Source organism: Triticum aestivum, chromosome 4A (assembly GCF_018294505.1).
Source record: "Triticum aestivum cultivar Chinese Spring chromosome 4A, IWGSC CS RefSeq v2.1, whole genome shotgun sequence".
In the NCBI taxonomy this organism is placed as follows: domain Eukaryota; kingdom Viridiplantae; phylum Streptophyta; class Magnoliopsida; order Poales; family Poaceae; genus Triticum; species Triticum aestivum.
Window position 1 is genome coordinate 534,956,373 of NC_057803.1, and position 15,913 is coordinate 534,972,285.

General features: G+C 48.4%; 1 pseudogene; it reads left to right on the top strand.

Moving 5' to 3' along the window:
• Positions 1–5,206: 5,206 nt before the first annotated feature.
• Positions 5,207–15,042, top strand: LOC123083885 (zinc finger protein 36-like; annotated as a pseudogene).
• Positions 15,043–15,913: the final 871 nt, after the last annotated feature.

Here is a 15,913-nt window from a genome sequence, read left to right on the forward strand (position 1 = left end):
AGGTGTAGTGCAGCGGATGAAGGTTAAACATAGCAAAGATGTCATCAAACCGTAGGACGATCGTACCCCCGATGTCACCATCCACAAAGCCCTTGCCCTCTGGCACCTTGGCCACGAAAACCGGGTATGCCACATCCTTCTCTCTGAGATGCTGCTTCTCCAAAGAAAGAACACTGTCGTGCAGACTCCGCATAGCACCGGTTGCAGCATTCAGCATATTTGGCGGTAGCATCGCCCTACCCGCCACATGAACCCTCCTCGAGATATCCTTAGGTGAAGGTGGCCCGTCCTGAGCACGAATCGAAGTCGGTGCCGGCTGGCTCGCACCGGCGCCCTTGTTAGTCTTTCGTTTCCGTCCCTTCTTCTTGATCTCCTGTAATGGGACCGAGTTCTGCTCACAGACCGCCTTCTTGAGCGTGTTGGGGCTGATAATATTTCGCACCTCGGCTATCTGAGGCTCGGTGAAGGCGGGAGCTGGAGGCGTGTCCTGAGAACTGAATGCCAGACGACGCCTGTTGCAATTGGATTTCTCCGCCGTACCAGCTAGATCGCGGTCGCCTTGGTTGGGTTCTTGAGAAAGAGACCCGCAGAACTCGTCAGCGTACCCATGTTCGGCAAAGTACTTATCAACTTTGGTAAATGTACCGTCGTTGTTGTCGTCGCCGTCCAGATCCTGTGCCATAGGGCTGTCCGGATCCTGTGCCATAGGGATGTCCGGCAGGTCCGGTAGCGTTGCGGCGTTCTTGCCATGGCTTGGCGCCGGCACGACTGGCGGTCTTGTCTGTGGGGTGGTGTCCCCCGCCCCCAAACGAATCTGGCTCTTCGGCCAAAGCAGGGGCCAGTTTACGCAGGTGCTGAGGGTCATCTCTTCTTCTTCGTCGGCCCCAGCGGGTCGAATCGGAGGTAACAGCTCGTCGCAGCCTGGCAGCACCCGAACCACTTCAACCCTATATATTGTGGGTGGCATCGGATTACCGTGGAACATGGGGTTGCCCGGTTGAACGATTCTGCCCTTGGCGACATGGACCAACTCGGCGCCCACGAAGTGCAGAAGAGTGCAAGGAACATCGGCGGTGCCCTGCGAAAACATGTACAGGGCGTCAAGGATGCCCAGTCAAAGGCAAGGAGATGAAGTCATCGGCCGAGAGGCTTAGTTACCGTGATGCCGTCGAGCTTGGCTAATGTCGAGGCACCGCCAACGGCGGGCGTGCAACTGACGGAGGGGGCGCTTGCTGGCGAGGTGCCGGCCGGCGTACACCCGGGTGCATTAAGCTCCAATGCCTGTGCCGGCGCCGGAGACACGAATACCGCCTCCACCGGAGACACCAATGGCGCCGTCGCTGGAGACACCAATGGCACCGCCGGAGACACCAATGGAGCCGCCTGCGCGCTGTGCGAGTTGCTGGCCGTGAAGCTGGGAACCGGGGGAGGCCCCTGTTGGCCGCCCGCAATCCATGTCGTCAGCCCATGAATCAACGTAGGCACCATGGCGTTGAGCATCGTTCCAAGTTGTTGTTGCACTTGCTCTTGGACAAGCTCCGGAATCCGCGCCACTTGTGCCTTGAGTTCTTCAACCTCGCGCGTCTGGCTTTCCGAGCTGGTCTTTTTCTCCTTCCGCACACCAGCGGTATAGTATGACCCCCATTTTGTGGACAAGCCTTTGCCGGCCACACGACCAGCTGACGTCGGCTTAGTGAGCTTATCCTTGTTTTTCATTATGTTCAATGCCCTATTTAAAGGGGTGTCGAAAGGGGAGCTCTTAGACGACCCGACGCTACTGCTTTCAGTGTCCTGCGAAAGGAACGTGAACCATTAAGAAATATTGGGGATTAATTAGAGTGCAACCATATGGAGCTAATTACGCGGGGGTGTATTCCTTACCAGAAGAAGCTCAAGCGCCCTGGTCTTCGGATCCGTGGTAAGCTCCTTTGTTATCGGGTCCTCCTTGTACCGGGCCCTGACATAGTTCCTGGTCTGCTTGTCACCGCTGTATTTCTCGAAGCAGGGCGGTAGGCCTTGCTCGGCATGCTCCGCGTCCTCCTTGTCCCATATAGGCTCCGCCACTCTGTAACCGCCAGGACCGAGTTTGTGTTCCCCTAAGTTCAACTCCCGCATTTCTTTCCCCCACTGACTTGATTCGGAGGTTGCACTGCTCTCGCACTTGATCTTGAACTCCTTGTACTCATCTTCGCTCATCAAAGGATATTTCGCCTTGGTCTTCTCATAACTATCACCTTTATCAATCATTCTCTTCACCGCGCTTTTCCAAGTAGACAGGGCCGTGCTCATCTTCGTGAGGGCGGCACTGTTCACTTTATTCCCTGAGAGGCGTGTGTTTTCAAATTCAGCGGGGAACTTGTATCATTCGTGCAACTTCGTGAAGAGGAGGTTGCGCAAATTCCCTCGGTCCTTATGCCTAAGGTTCTCGATGTTGATCGAGACGGTGCTCCGGAGAATGCACCCGAGCTGAACCGAGTACCCCTTGACTATATGTTTGGGCTCCGTTGGATTCCCGTCGGAGTCCACTTGAGTGAATTCCTCCTTGATGGCGCGGAGTGCATTCGGGCGCCGGTCCTTCCTTTGCTTCTTCGGTTGGCTGCCATCTGTGTGTGCGCCGCCATCATCAGTGGTGGCATCCTCGGCGGCACCATCAGTGGTGTCATCCCCGACGCCACTAGGGGTTGTGTAATCAGGATCGGCGGTGAGGTTGTTTCTCCATCTCCTGGGACAGCTCCCATAATTGCTTGCCGCCCGAACCACCGGCCTCATCGTTGTGGGCCATGTTTCGCTCTAAATAGGAAAAAAGTTTGGTCAAAAAGTTTGTTATTGTCAAGGAACAAGATCATGGTCTCATCATTTAGAGTTTGTTGACACCGAGGCACCCTAAAAGCCTAAGCTTTCATCATTTAGGGTTTGTCGACGCTGAGGCACCCTAAAAGCCTAAGCGTACATTATTTAGGTTCTCATCGACACCGAGGCATCAGGGGCAGCCAAGTTAAGTTTTCATCATTTAGGGTTTATCGATGCCGAGGCACCCTAGGTTGGGCCTAATCACTTGGCACTAATCACTTGGCTCTATTGCCACCTATGGTTTAATACAGCAAGAATAAAGGGGCAGTTGATCCTACTTAATTAAGTACTAAGATACCCCGGCCCATGCATTAGTAGCAAGTACCTCATATGTCCGATTTTTAGCAAAGTCATGCTAAAATTCACGGAAAATTTCAGCACGACCTTTGCTGAAAATAGGACATATGGAGTACCCGAATTTGCCGGAACGAAAGTTAATCGACATTCCGGCAAACTCAAGGGCCTCTCGGGGTACCTACAAAATTATCACGACACGAAGGGCCTCTCAAGGGCCTCAAGCAGCAGCGGCGTCTCCCAAGACCCCATTTTTTTGCTAAATTTCTTTGAGCAACAATCAAAGCAGAAAATTCAGCATATTTCTATACAACAACACTGTAAAGATGAAGAACAGTTCTACAGCAGCCCATCTTTGATCATCATCTTTGCATCTCTTTCTCAATGTGATCACAAGTAATTCAGAGGCATCACAAGTAATTCAGAGCATCACAAGGCATTAGTAGTTCAGTACATGAACAAGTTTTACAAAGCACATCAATATGTTACAGCAAACAAAAGTTCTGAAATTTGTGTGCCTAACTGAATTTTTAGTAACTGAATAAACTGAATTTTCAAAACTGCAAGAAGCGATTTTAAAAAAATCCTCTCATCTCATATGAGGAGCGTTAATCCTAAGACTAATAGTTTGTTGTCCCTGTCCATTTGTCCCTCCCCAACTAGATACTAGAGTAGCACTGTTGATGCCCTATTCTTGCTGAACTTTATGACAGTATATACAACAACTTATCCTAAATGTGGCTAGAACTGCAGATTTACAAATTAAAGGACACAAACTCAAGCAAGCTTCCTGAACAATACCCTGACAGAAAACATAGGACAATTAATGAATTTATATAACCAGTAAGAACAAGGGGATGATTTTAGCAAGTCAAGTGCGCTCTAGCACCTGTGCATGAAATGTATCATGTATCAAACCGTCAATTAGCTGCTGAAAAACATAAATGTACCATGTGAACATATAATACCTTCACGAGCAAACTCAATGAGTGTGAACCAACAGAGTGTGGGTCACCACATATTGTGTAGTCAAAAACCTTCAGGACAGAGTGAAAATAGTTACAATATGCTTGCAAGTAATTTGAGGAGGGAACTACACTACACAAGAACTAAACTTTGGTTAACTGAATGCATTAGCTACTAAGATGTCCAGATTAACAAACTACAGTGCACAAATCTCCTGTCATCATCAGTAAGTTCACAAATCTGATTAGGTAATGTTCCACTGTGTAGTTCACAAACTATAGTTCACAAATCTGATTAGGTAATTTGATTAGGCCCCCACGCTTCTGCAAACCAGCCCAGTGTTCCAACCAGTGAGAGACTTGAGTAATAACTTAGTTAATAATATACTATTCTTAAACATCAACCATAAGATAATTGTAATCTTAAGAGGTACTTTAATAAACCATAATTTTCTAAAATGACATCTAACTTGCAAAGTTTTGATCATCAGGTACATTGATCTAATGGTAAATTCACCACATGTAGTTAAAGTCCACACGCACTTATCTCTCTCCTCACTTTGAACCACGTCCTCATAGAGATATTACAACTGCTGCTCAGCCAAATCACCCAACCTCCTCCTAATTTTGACATTATCCCAACAACCCCCAATCACCTCTGCTACAATAATATTAAAACTGGTGTTAGCATTATACAATCTATGGAACTTACTACACAGTGGAACATTACCTAATCCATCATGGAGATTTGTGCACTGTAGCTTGTGCACAAATCTCCTGTCATCATCAGTAAGTTCACAAATCTGTCATCATCAGTAAGTTCACAGTGGAACATCATCTACAGTGCACAAATCTGAACCTAGGAACCTAGGAACCTAGGAACACAGGAGAGGGAGGAAGGAGGAAGGAGGAGAGGTACCTGGGCGGGAGGACGGCGGCACGGCGACAGCGGCTGGAGGACAGCGTCATCGACGAACTCGAGGGCGGGGGCACCGGATGCTCCTCTCGTTGATGGGGGAGGGGAGGGGCTGGAGGCAAACCCTAGCTGCCAAGTGCACGAGTGCTGCAGCTAGGTGGAGTAACCTCTGCCGGAGACAATGGAGCAGGTGGCCGGCGTCATGGTTGGTGAGGAGCAGGTGGCCGGCGTCGTGGTTGGTGAGGAGAGCGCGAGGAAGAGCGCCCTGTGCGTGATGAGGAGGCGCGGCATCGGCGTCGTGGGTCGGGAGGCGGCGCATGTAGGGGGAGGCGGCGCTCGAGGGGGAGGAAGGGGAGAGGGAGACGGCGGGGGCGCGTGGGTGGCTGCGGCGCCGTGGGTCGGGGCAGCGGCGGCGACACGGTGGAGGGAGGGACGAGGGAGGGAGCGGCGCGGTGGAGGGATAGGAAGGACGAAGTGTCTGGCGAGGGCAGTAGGTGGAGTGGGGGGAGGGTTCTAATGGCGCACCTCCCCTCAGTGCCCATAAGTACGACTATTCTAATGGCGCACCTCCCCTCGGTGCGCCATTAGAATTTTGTTTTAATCTAGCCCACTAACCATATCTAAAGCCTAACCCTATCTACAACAGAACCCACCCACTAGCCCGATTGGTCAGCACGCAGCACACACACCAGGAGGTCCTGGGTTCGATTCCCAGGCTTCCCAATATTTTTTATGCATTTTAAATGCTGTTTTTGATATTTATTTGTGTTTAAATATGTTCAAACTTGTTTAAATCATAACAATAATATTTTTTTTATAAAAACAGTAATAATTTTTTAAAAAATACGTTCAAATTTGTTACTTGAAAATATCATCGGCGGCGGCGGTGGAGCGGGGGAGGGTGCGGGGGGTGCCCATTGGCGGCGGTGGAGCGGGGGAGGGTGCGAGGGGCCGGGTGCTCGTCGGCGGTGGTGGAGCGGGGGAGGGTTGCGGTGGGTCGTCGGCGGCGGTGGAGCTAGCGGGGGAGGGTGCGGGTGGGATCGAGATGGAGGGGGATCGAGATCGAGATGGAGGGGGAATCGAGATCGAGATGGAGGGGGATCGAGATCAAGTGTCCTCATGAATTCAAAAAGTGCCCATGAAATTTAAAAATATTCATGATATCAAAAAGTGCCCATGAAATACAATCGAGAAATGAAGACATTTAAATACAATCGATCTTAGCTAGCTATCTGTTCACAATCTTCTTGCCCTTCTTTTTCGCAAATGGAGTTCTTCTGTGGAACGGACGTCCTTTAGGTAGGGTGGTCCTGCTTCTTCTTGTGGTGTGTGCTGCTACTTCATCGTCGTCGTCATGTTCGATCTTCGGGTCGCCGTACTTGTCAAAGTCTTGCTCATTGGCTACCCCATCCATTCCGATGATCTTCCTTTTGCCTCTCCTCACGAGAACACGACTAGGCTTTGACGGGTCGGTAATGAAGAAGCATTGGTCCACTTGGGAAGCCAGTACCCATGGCTCATTTTTCGCGGTGACGTTTGCGCCCACGGTCTTGGATTTGGCTTCGGGTATAACCATGGTGGTGAAATACCGGTCTTCTTTTAGGACGCTCTTGGCCCATCTGACACGGAACATCGGGACCTTCTCTCCAGCGTAGCTCAGCTCCCAGATCTCCTCGATCCTTCCGTAGTATTTGTCCTTGTCGTTACCGGTGTAGGATTCCATCGTTACCTCGGAGTTCTGATAACCATCGCTCTTCATGTCCTTGTCCTCGGTGTAGAATGTGTAGCCGTTGATATCGTACGCCTCATAGGTCATCAGGTTGTGCTCGGCGCCCTGTGACAAGGCGAATATGAGTTGTTCTTCCGCGGAAGAATCTTCATGTAAAGGGTACGACAGAAGCTTCTGCTTGAACCAACGCGTGAAACATGAGTTGTGCTCTTTGAGTATATCTCCGTCCGTCCTCTGTTGGCCTCGGTCATTGTACGTCTTCTCAATAAAGGTTTTGTGCTCTACCACCCAAGGATCGACCATGTCTATGTGTTGTAGCGCGACTAGGTTTGCTCTTTCAAAGTCGGCGAGTCGACCCTCGAAGTCGACATGCATTTCGTGGCGACCCTCACGGTGACCCCATCCAGCGAGCCTGCCGAGGTGCCTGTTGACGGGCAGACCAACGGGGTTCTCGATGCCTAGATAATTCGTGCAGTAGGAGATGCACTCTTCGGTCAGAAAGCCCCGGGCTATACTTCCCTCTAGACGTGACATGTTGCGAACGTATCCTTTGATGACACCATTCATCCTTTCGAACGGCATCATGCTGTGCAGGAACGTCGGCCCGAGTTGGATGATATCCTCCACGATATGGACCAGCAGATGCACCATAACCTCGAAGAATGCGGGCGGGAAGTACATCTCAAGCTCGCATAGTATCACCACGATCTCTTCCTGTAGCCTTCTGAGTTGCCTCACGCCAATCGACTTCCGAGAGATGACATCGAAAAAGCTGCATAGGCCAAATAGCGTTTCACGGACGTGCGCGTCCATGATCCCTTGGATTGCAACTGGAAGTATCTGCGTCATCAGCACGTGACAGTCGTGAGACTTCATCCCGCTGAACTTCTGCTTCGCTGGGTCTAGGTATCTGCTTATCTTCCCCGCGTAACCGTAAGGAAGTTTTACTCCTAGGAGGCAGGTGAAAAACTGCTCGATCTCCTCCTGACTTAGAGTGAAGCACGCGGGAGGGTAGTCATTTCCGGTCTTCTTGGCCTTTTTGCCTTTGCGATGACTTTCTGTGTCCTGCTTCGCCTCATCATCATCATCATCATCATCATCATTAGCGTGAAGCTCCTGCCTGATGCCCATTGATTTCAAGTCTGCCCTTGCTTTCGGCCCATCTTTGGTCCTCTCTGGCATGTTGAGCAGGGTACCAAGCAGACTCTCGCACACGTTCTTCGTGATATGCATGACATCAAGGCTGTGAGGCACACGGTGGATCTTCCAGTACGGCAAGTCCCAGAAAACAGACCTCGTTTTCCATACCTTCAGCAGTGGCTTTGGCGCCTTTCGCTTCTTTCCCGGCTCTGGCGCCTTTTGCTTCTTTCCCGGCAGTGGGCAGTCTTTCCAATTTTTCAACAGCTCGTCTATTTCCTCGCCGCTCCTCGTACACGGGCGTTTTCGGGGTTCGGTTTCACCATCGAACAGATCCTTGCATTTCCTCCACGGGTCATCGTCGCGAAGCAACCTTCGATGTCCCATGAACACGGTTTTCGAAGACCCGGGATCTCTATCTAGCTGGCAATACGTTGTGCCATCCATGCACCTTACGCATCCAGAAAATCCATGGACTACCTGCCCCGCGAGATATCCGTAATCGAGATAGTCGTGCACCGTCGTGAGTAGTGCGGCTCTCATAGGGAAATATTCTTTCTCTGTGGCGTCCCACGTATTGGCTGGCGTTTTCCACAGCTTGTCTAGCTCCTCCTTCAGCAGCCCCAGATACAGATTGATGTCGTTCCCTGGTTGTTTCGGCCCTTCAATTAGCATACTCATGTGAATGTACTTCCTCTTCATGGACAACCAGGGGGGAAGGTTGTACATCCACACAAACACAGGCCAGGTGCTATGTGTGCTTCTCTGGCTGCCAAACGGATTGACTCCATCCGTGCTCGCGCCCAGCACGATGTTCCTTGGATCCTTCCCAAATTCTGGGTATTCGAAGTTCAACGCTTGCCACTGGCTCGCATCCTTAGGGTGACTCAGCATCTTGTCTTTTTTATTTATCTTCGGATCATTTCTGTCATCTTCCCGCTTCTTCTCCTCCCTATCTGCGTGCCAACGCAGGAGCTTTGCTACCTTAGGGTCCGCGAAATACCGCTGCAAACGAGGAGTGATCGGAAAGTACCACACCGATTTTCGAGGAGCTTTCTTCCTCTTCTTGTATCAAGTGACGCCGCACACCAGACATATGGTAGACTCCGCGTGCTCGTCCCAATAAATGATACAATTGTTCATGCACACATGGTATTTCACGTGCGGTAAATCCAGAGGACACACGATTTTCTTCGGCTCCTCGAAACTGGTCGGGCACTTGTTCCCCTTGGGAAGACGTTCGTGCCAGAATGACATGTTCTCGTCGAAGCATGCGTCGGTCATTTTGTGTTTTACCTTCATCTCCAGAGCCATGAGCGTTACTTTCAGGCGGGTATCCTCGGACCTGCATCCTTCATACAATGGAGTAACTGCGTCTATCTCCAGTTGATCTAGCTTGGCTTTCTCTCGGGCGGCAACTCTTGCATTATCCGTCTGCTTGAGAAGCAGCTCTTGAATATGAGGGTCCTGCGCCCAGCCTCCATCGTCGTCTGCTCCGGCATCTTCATCTTCATGATCATGCCCTTCGTCTTGATCTTCCTCATCATCATGTACGACATCTTCTACATGATGACTGTGTACAGCATCACCGTCATGATCATGTCTTGGAGATTCTTCGTCTTCTCGCCCGCCCTCGCCGCGGTGGTACTTGTCTTGTTGCCCTTCCTCGTTTCTTGCCCGGCCCCCATGGACGACTTCATAGTCATCTTCATCACCTTGACACCGATAGCCATCCATTAAACCATGCAAGAGCAGGTGGTCCCGCACCTGCCCGGAATCCGGGTCCGCAATAAGGCTCTTCAGCTTGCATCTTCGACACGGACATCTTATCTCCGTCTCGTTCTTTTGAAGCATCTCGGCCTTCGCGGAGCTCAAAAACCTATTCACGATGCCTTCAGTCATCGTGCGGACCATGGTCGCCTACGGGGTAGAGCAAAACGATATTTTAGAACCAAGAAAAAATTTGGCATGACCTTCCCTAAAAATAGGACCAAAAAGAATGCATAGTGCCAAAATTCTCACCGAAACGGAAATGAATCAAAACATTCCGGCAAAATATTGGCAACTATCGCATTTCAAATACCGGTAGCTTCAAACACAAACATATATGCAACACCACAAACACATGCAACACCACAAACATACATAGATCTAGCTAGGCCACAAAAAGTGCATGTGCACATTGTTGGAGCGAGCTAGGGAGAAAAAAGTAGATCTACATCATGAAGATAGCTTTCCCCTTACTTACCTATCAAAAAAGGTAATTTCACCACTTAATTTTGATGAATCTATGGTGGAAATGAGGTGAGGAGGAGGAGATGGCCGAAAGCTTGGAGAAGGAGGTGGAGGGAATGAAGTAGGGAAAGTGAGTGGGTATGTGTGGGGCTGTCCAAAATATCTTGTTGGGGTCCCAGGTTACTAATGGTGCACCACCAGCAAATGCGCCATTAGTAACCCTGGTTACTAATGGCGCACCTGCAGGTGGTGCGCCATTAGTAGTTTTGCAAAAAAGTAAAAATAAATAAATGTATATACTAATGGCGCACCGGGTAATAGTGCGCCATTACTAGTTTAAACTAGTAATGGCGCACTGTGAAACGATGCGCCATTAGTAGTTTTGCAAAAAAAAGAATATTTTTTTTACAGTAATGGCGCACTGTCTGCTTGGTGCGCCATTACTACTTAGAACTAGTAATGGCACACTTCGACCTGATGCGCCATTAGTATGTATGGAAAAATGGAAAAAATAATAATTTAATACTAGTGGCGCACCCTGTTTCTGGTGCGCCATTAGTGTCTTCACACTAATGGCGCATCACCAACCGGTGCGCCATTAGTATATAGTAGTGGCGCACTGCTTCCATGGTGCGCCATTAGTATCAATCCTATCTATAGCCCTTTTCCTAGTAGTGCATCTTGCTTAATGCATTACTCTGTTCTTATGAACTTAATACTCTAGATGCATGCTAGATAGCGGTCGATGTGTGGAGTAATAGTAGTAGATGCAGAATCATTTCGGTCTACTTAACATAGACGTGATGCCTATATTCATAATCTTTGCCTAGATATTCTCATAACTATGTGCTCTTCTATCAATTGCTCGACAGTAATTTGTTCATCCACCGTAATACATGCTTTCATGAGAGAAGCCACTAGTGAAACCTATGGCCCCCGGGTCTCTTTCTTATTATATAGCATCTCTTTTTATTTACATCGCATCTCGTTTACTATTTTGTAATCTTTACTTTCCAATCTATACAACAAAAACACCAAAAATATTTATCTTACTATCTTTATCATATCTCACTTTTGCGAGTGACCGTGAAGGGATTGACAACCCCTTTATTGCGTTGCTTGCAAGGTTCTTGATTGTTTGTGCAGGTACTAGGTGACTTGCGTGTTATCTCCTACTGGATTGATACCTTGGTTCTCAAAAACTAAGGGATATACTTATGCTACTTTGCTGCATCACCCTTTCCTCTTCAAGGGAAAACCAACGGATGCTCAAGAGGTAGCAGAACCCCAGATCAAATTCTTCATATAGACCAAAGTCTTCATATGGATCCAAGTCCTCATATGGATCCAAGTCATCATATGGACCAAATTCCTCATAGGGATCAAATTCCTCGTATGGATCCAGATCCTCATATGAACATCATCGTGCTAACACTTCTGTTCCGCAGGGAAAGCCTAAGGGCTATGAATATGTGCATTATTCTTCAAATAATTATGTTCATAAGTCCTCAAAGAATTTCTCTACTTATTCATATGCTTACTCTAACCCCTTTTCTGTGAAACAAAGTGGACTGGCATCTACGCCACCTTTCTCTTATGGAGCTCGCAGAATGATGAACTATTTGCCACCCCTCCAGATGTGGGTGTTGAAGAAAAATAACTAATCTCTTATGCAGGGACAGGTCTCTAGACGAACTAACATCTAAAGAATTTGCTGGAGACCTGAATATGCTTGAAAGGACGCAAGCTAATCATGAAGAAATGAATTTTCATTTCTCACGTCCTCATACTGCTACATCTGTTGTATTGTTTGATGAAATTGATCTCATGAATTTGATGTCATATTCTTCACTGATGAAGTATATGAGTTCGTAAGATGCACTAATTCATCTACAGGATGATCAACCCAAAGCTAATGAGTGGGTCCTCGACAGTGGATGTACAAATCACATGACCGGTGACAAGAACCTATTGATGGACATTGCTTTATCTCCATCGCATCTGAAGCATATCACCTCCGCTGACAAAGGCAAAAGAAAGGTATTGGGTTTAGGTAGGGTTGCAATCTCAAAGGATCGACACATGGACAAAGTCATGCTTGTCGAGTCCTTAGGATTCAACCTCATGTCTGTATCAATGCTTTGTGATCTTGATATGGTTGTTGTCTTTGGCAAGTAATGTTGTGCTGTGATCATGGAAGCTGACAATTCCAAAGTTTTCAAAGGCTTTAGGAGAGGAGACTTGTATATTGTTGATTTCTCACCAAGACCACAACCTGCCACGTGTCTACTGGCAAAAGCTTCAGAAGGCTGGTTATGGCATCGATGACTAGGTCATGCTGGCATGAGGAACTTGCACACATTCATGAAGAAGAAGCACATCATTGGCATCGAGGGCGTCAAATTCCTCAAGGACCATTGATGACCCACAAGTGTAGGGGATCTATCGTAGCTTTTCGATAAGTAAGAGTGTCGAACCCAACGAGGAGCAGAAGGAAATGATAAGCAGTTTTCAGTAAGGTATTCTCTGCAAGCACTGAAATTATCGATAACATATAGTTTTGTGATAAGGTAATTTGTAACGAGTAGCAAGTAATAAAAGTAAATAAGGTGCAGCAAGATGGCCCAATCCTTTTTGTAGCAAAGGACAAGCCTGGACAAACTCTTATATGAAGGAAAGCGCTCCCGAGGACACATGGGAATTATCGTCAAGCTAGTTTTCATCACGTTCATATGATTCGCGTTCGGTACTTTGATAATTTGATATGTGGGTGGACCGGTGCTTGGGTGCTGTCCTTACTTGGACAAGCATCCCACTTATGAATAACCCCCATTGCAAGCATCCGCAACTACAACAGAAGTATTAAGGTAAACCTAACCATAGCATGAAACATATGGATCCAAATCAGCCCCTTATGAAGCAACGCATAAACTAGGGTTTAAGCTTCTGTCACTCTAGCAACCCATCGTCTACTTATTACTTCCCAATGCCTCCCTCTAGGCCCAAACAATGGTGAAGTGTCATGTAGTCGACATTCACATGACACCACTAGAGGGATGACAACATACATCTCATCAAAATATCGAACGAATACCAAATTCACATGACTACTAATAGCAAGACTTCACCCATGTCCTCAGGAACAAACATAACTACTCACAAACAGGCCCGTCGATGAGGGGGGCCAAAGTGGCCGACCGCACAGGGCCCCCAAAATTGTGGGGGCCCCGATTGAAGAAAAACGCGAAGTAACTACCTGTGCAGCGCCCTCTACAGCTTCAGCCCTAGGGCTGTGACCCTCCCCAGCCCCTCACTCGCGCATGCGCGCCGCCTCTCTCGCGATCTCCCATGCGCCCGTGCAATGAATCAACCAGTGTTGGTCTGCTGCAGATCGCCGGCGGCGGCCGCTCCACCTACTAGCTGATCCGTGCTTGCACTAGCGGCAGTGATTCCCGTCCTCCACCTGGTCGCCCGGCGCTGGCCTTTTCTCCGCTACACCAAAGACTTGCTGCCCCTCCAAAGCCGAGTAACACAGGTGCTGCTCATCACCTCAGCCACTAATCAATGAGTAATTTACTAATTTCTTGGACTGAGAGAGGCAAACAACAATAGTAGAAGATGTATTGGAAGTTTGGACTGATGACATGTTGTATGTGTTGCTTTATAAACTGATGTCTTTGAACAATTAACTGCGGAGTAATTTAGAACTAAAAAATGTGTGCATGTATGGATGAAACCCAAATCGATGCATTCTTATATCAATTTTATTTCATGCTATAGAAAAATAAGATGAAGACATATTTTCATTGGCGACCTGCAACAACAGGAGTTTCTACACATATGGGGGAATGGATGAAGCAAACTATTGATTTCGTATTCTTTTGTACCCCTTATTGTTATTATTTGTATTTCTTTGTCTTGTTTAATCTATTTGGTTCGATTGTTAATCATCGAGTTTCAGTTCTACCATATATTATGTAGTCCTATATATATATATACATCTGGGCTATTCTGTTATGCGCAATAGAATATTATTCTATTACCCTTCTTGAACTGACGAATTCGAGGGGTTGAACTGATGATCTCATTTTTGTCGAACTGATCGTCTTCTTTATGAACCGATGCTCTCGGTTTGGACCTATATTACCGGACTCATGGCGTTTTCATCCCCGCAGCGCAGTCGCCACAGTTGCCGCCGCCGTCGAGGAGCTCTAGCTGCTCGTCTTGAGGGCCTTCGTGGGCGCCGACTCCATGTCCGGCACGGCGGCCTCGCGGGCGGCGGAGCGCGTGCCGCCGTGGCGCGAGCAGGTGACGGTCTGCGGGATGGTGGCGGACTAGACCGACCTCTCCCTCTCCCTTTCCCTGGTTCCCACCACCACGCCGACGCTCAACAAGGATGACTACCTCGCCATTTGCCTCACCGCGCTTGCCACCACCAGCAAGGAGCAGCAGGCAAGCGCGTGGAACCCGTCCCCTACCCGGGCTTAGGAGCTGCAGTTCAGCTGCGTGGTCTGTGGGAAGGAGTTTGCGTCGTACCAGGCGATCGACGTGCACAAGTCCAGCCTCCTCCCACCAGAGAGCGCTGCATTGCCGCGCAGGCGTCCACGGGCAGTGGTTCAGAGGCGAGCGCGGCGGCGTCCTCGGGCGAGAGTAGCGGTGGCCTGCATCAGTGCACCGTATGTGAGCGGGGCTTCACGACCGGGCAGGTGCTCGGAGGGCACAAGCACTGGCACTACTGGGACGACACCTCCGTTTCCATGTCCATGTCCGTCTCCGTGTCGGCGTCCTCTGCTGTGCTGAGGAACTTCGACCTGAACCTGCTGTCGATGCCGGAGAACGCAGGGGTGAAGAGGTGGGATGAGGAGGAGGAGGTGCAGAGCCCTCTCCCCACCAAGAAGCTGAGGCTTTTGCTGTAAAAGAAGGAGAGATGGCCAATGGTCAACCGCCCCTTGATTGATTTGTTCATTTGTTGAATTTGATTAGGTATCGCCATGATTTGTTGATTTGTTGTATTTATAAGGACACAAAGAAATTAAAACTATGGGCTTAATTCCATTTCCATGCTCCAGCGCCCTTCTCTGATCTCTTTGTGTCCATGGTGAGCCGCGCTTCCCGATTTTCCTGGGTCGCTGATGTACTATCAGAATAACTGAAACTTTGGCATTGCTCGCAAGACCATAGCACCAGGGTTGCGGTCACTTACTGAACCTAGCTAGTCTGTATTTTTTTTGTTCTTGATGAGAAAGATATTTACAATTGATTTCGTAGTCGCAATCGGTCTTCAATTTAATTGACGATTTGGTGGTGAAACTAAACACTTTCAGGTACTGATGATCAACTACAAGCTAATCTATCCTAGTGGGACTGCCACTGCCATCCTCATAAACGGGTTCCACACACCTCAAGGAGATAAGAATGCAAGGTCCGACCCTTTTTATTTTTATTTTCCTTTGCGTGAAAAGGACATCTTCTTATTCCCAGCTACGATGAATCAAATCGTGTTTTAACTGTGTAAAAATGCTTTAGAAATGGATGGTCCGGACTGATTCAGAATTTCTTTCAACCTTTACTGCAACAGGCAGCAGGTCCGTGGGATTCCTCAAGTACTTTGGGATCAGCTTCTTCTGGAGCTTCTTCTAGTAGTTCTACATCGACAGCGGTGTCTGCGGCTTCCTCCAGTTTCCCACCTTCGGGCTAAAAGCCTGGAAGTAAACGTAACGCCTATATGACTTTTTTTTCTTGCTAAACAATTTTTAAGTTTCGGTGGTTGAAAAATGAAAATGCATG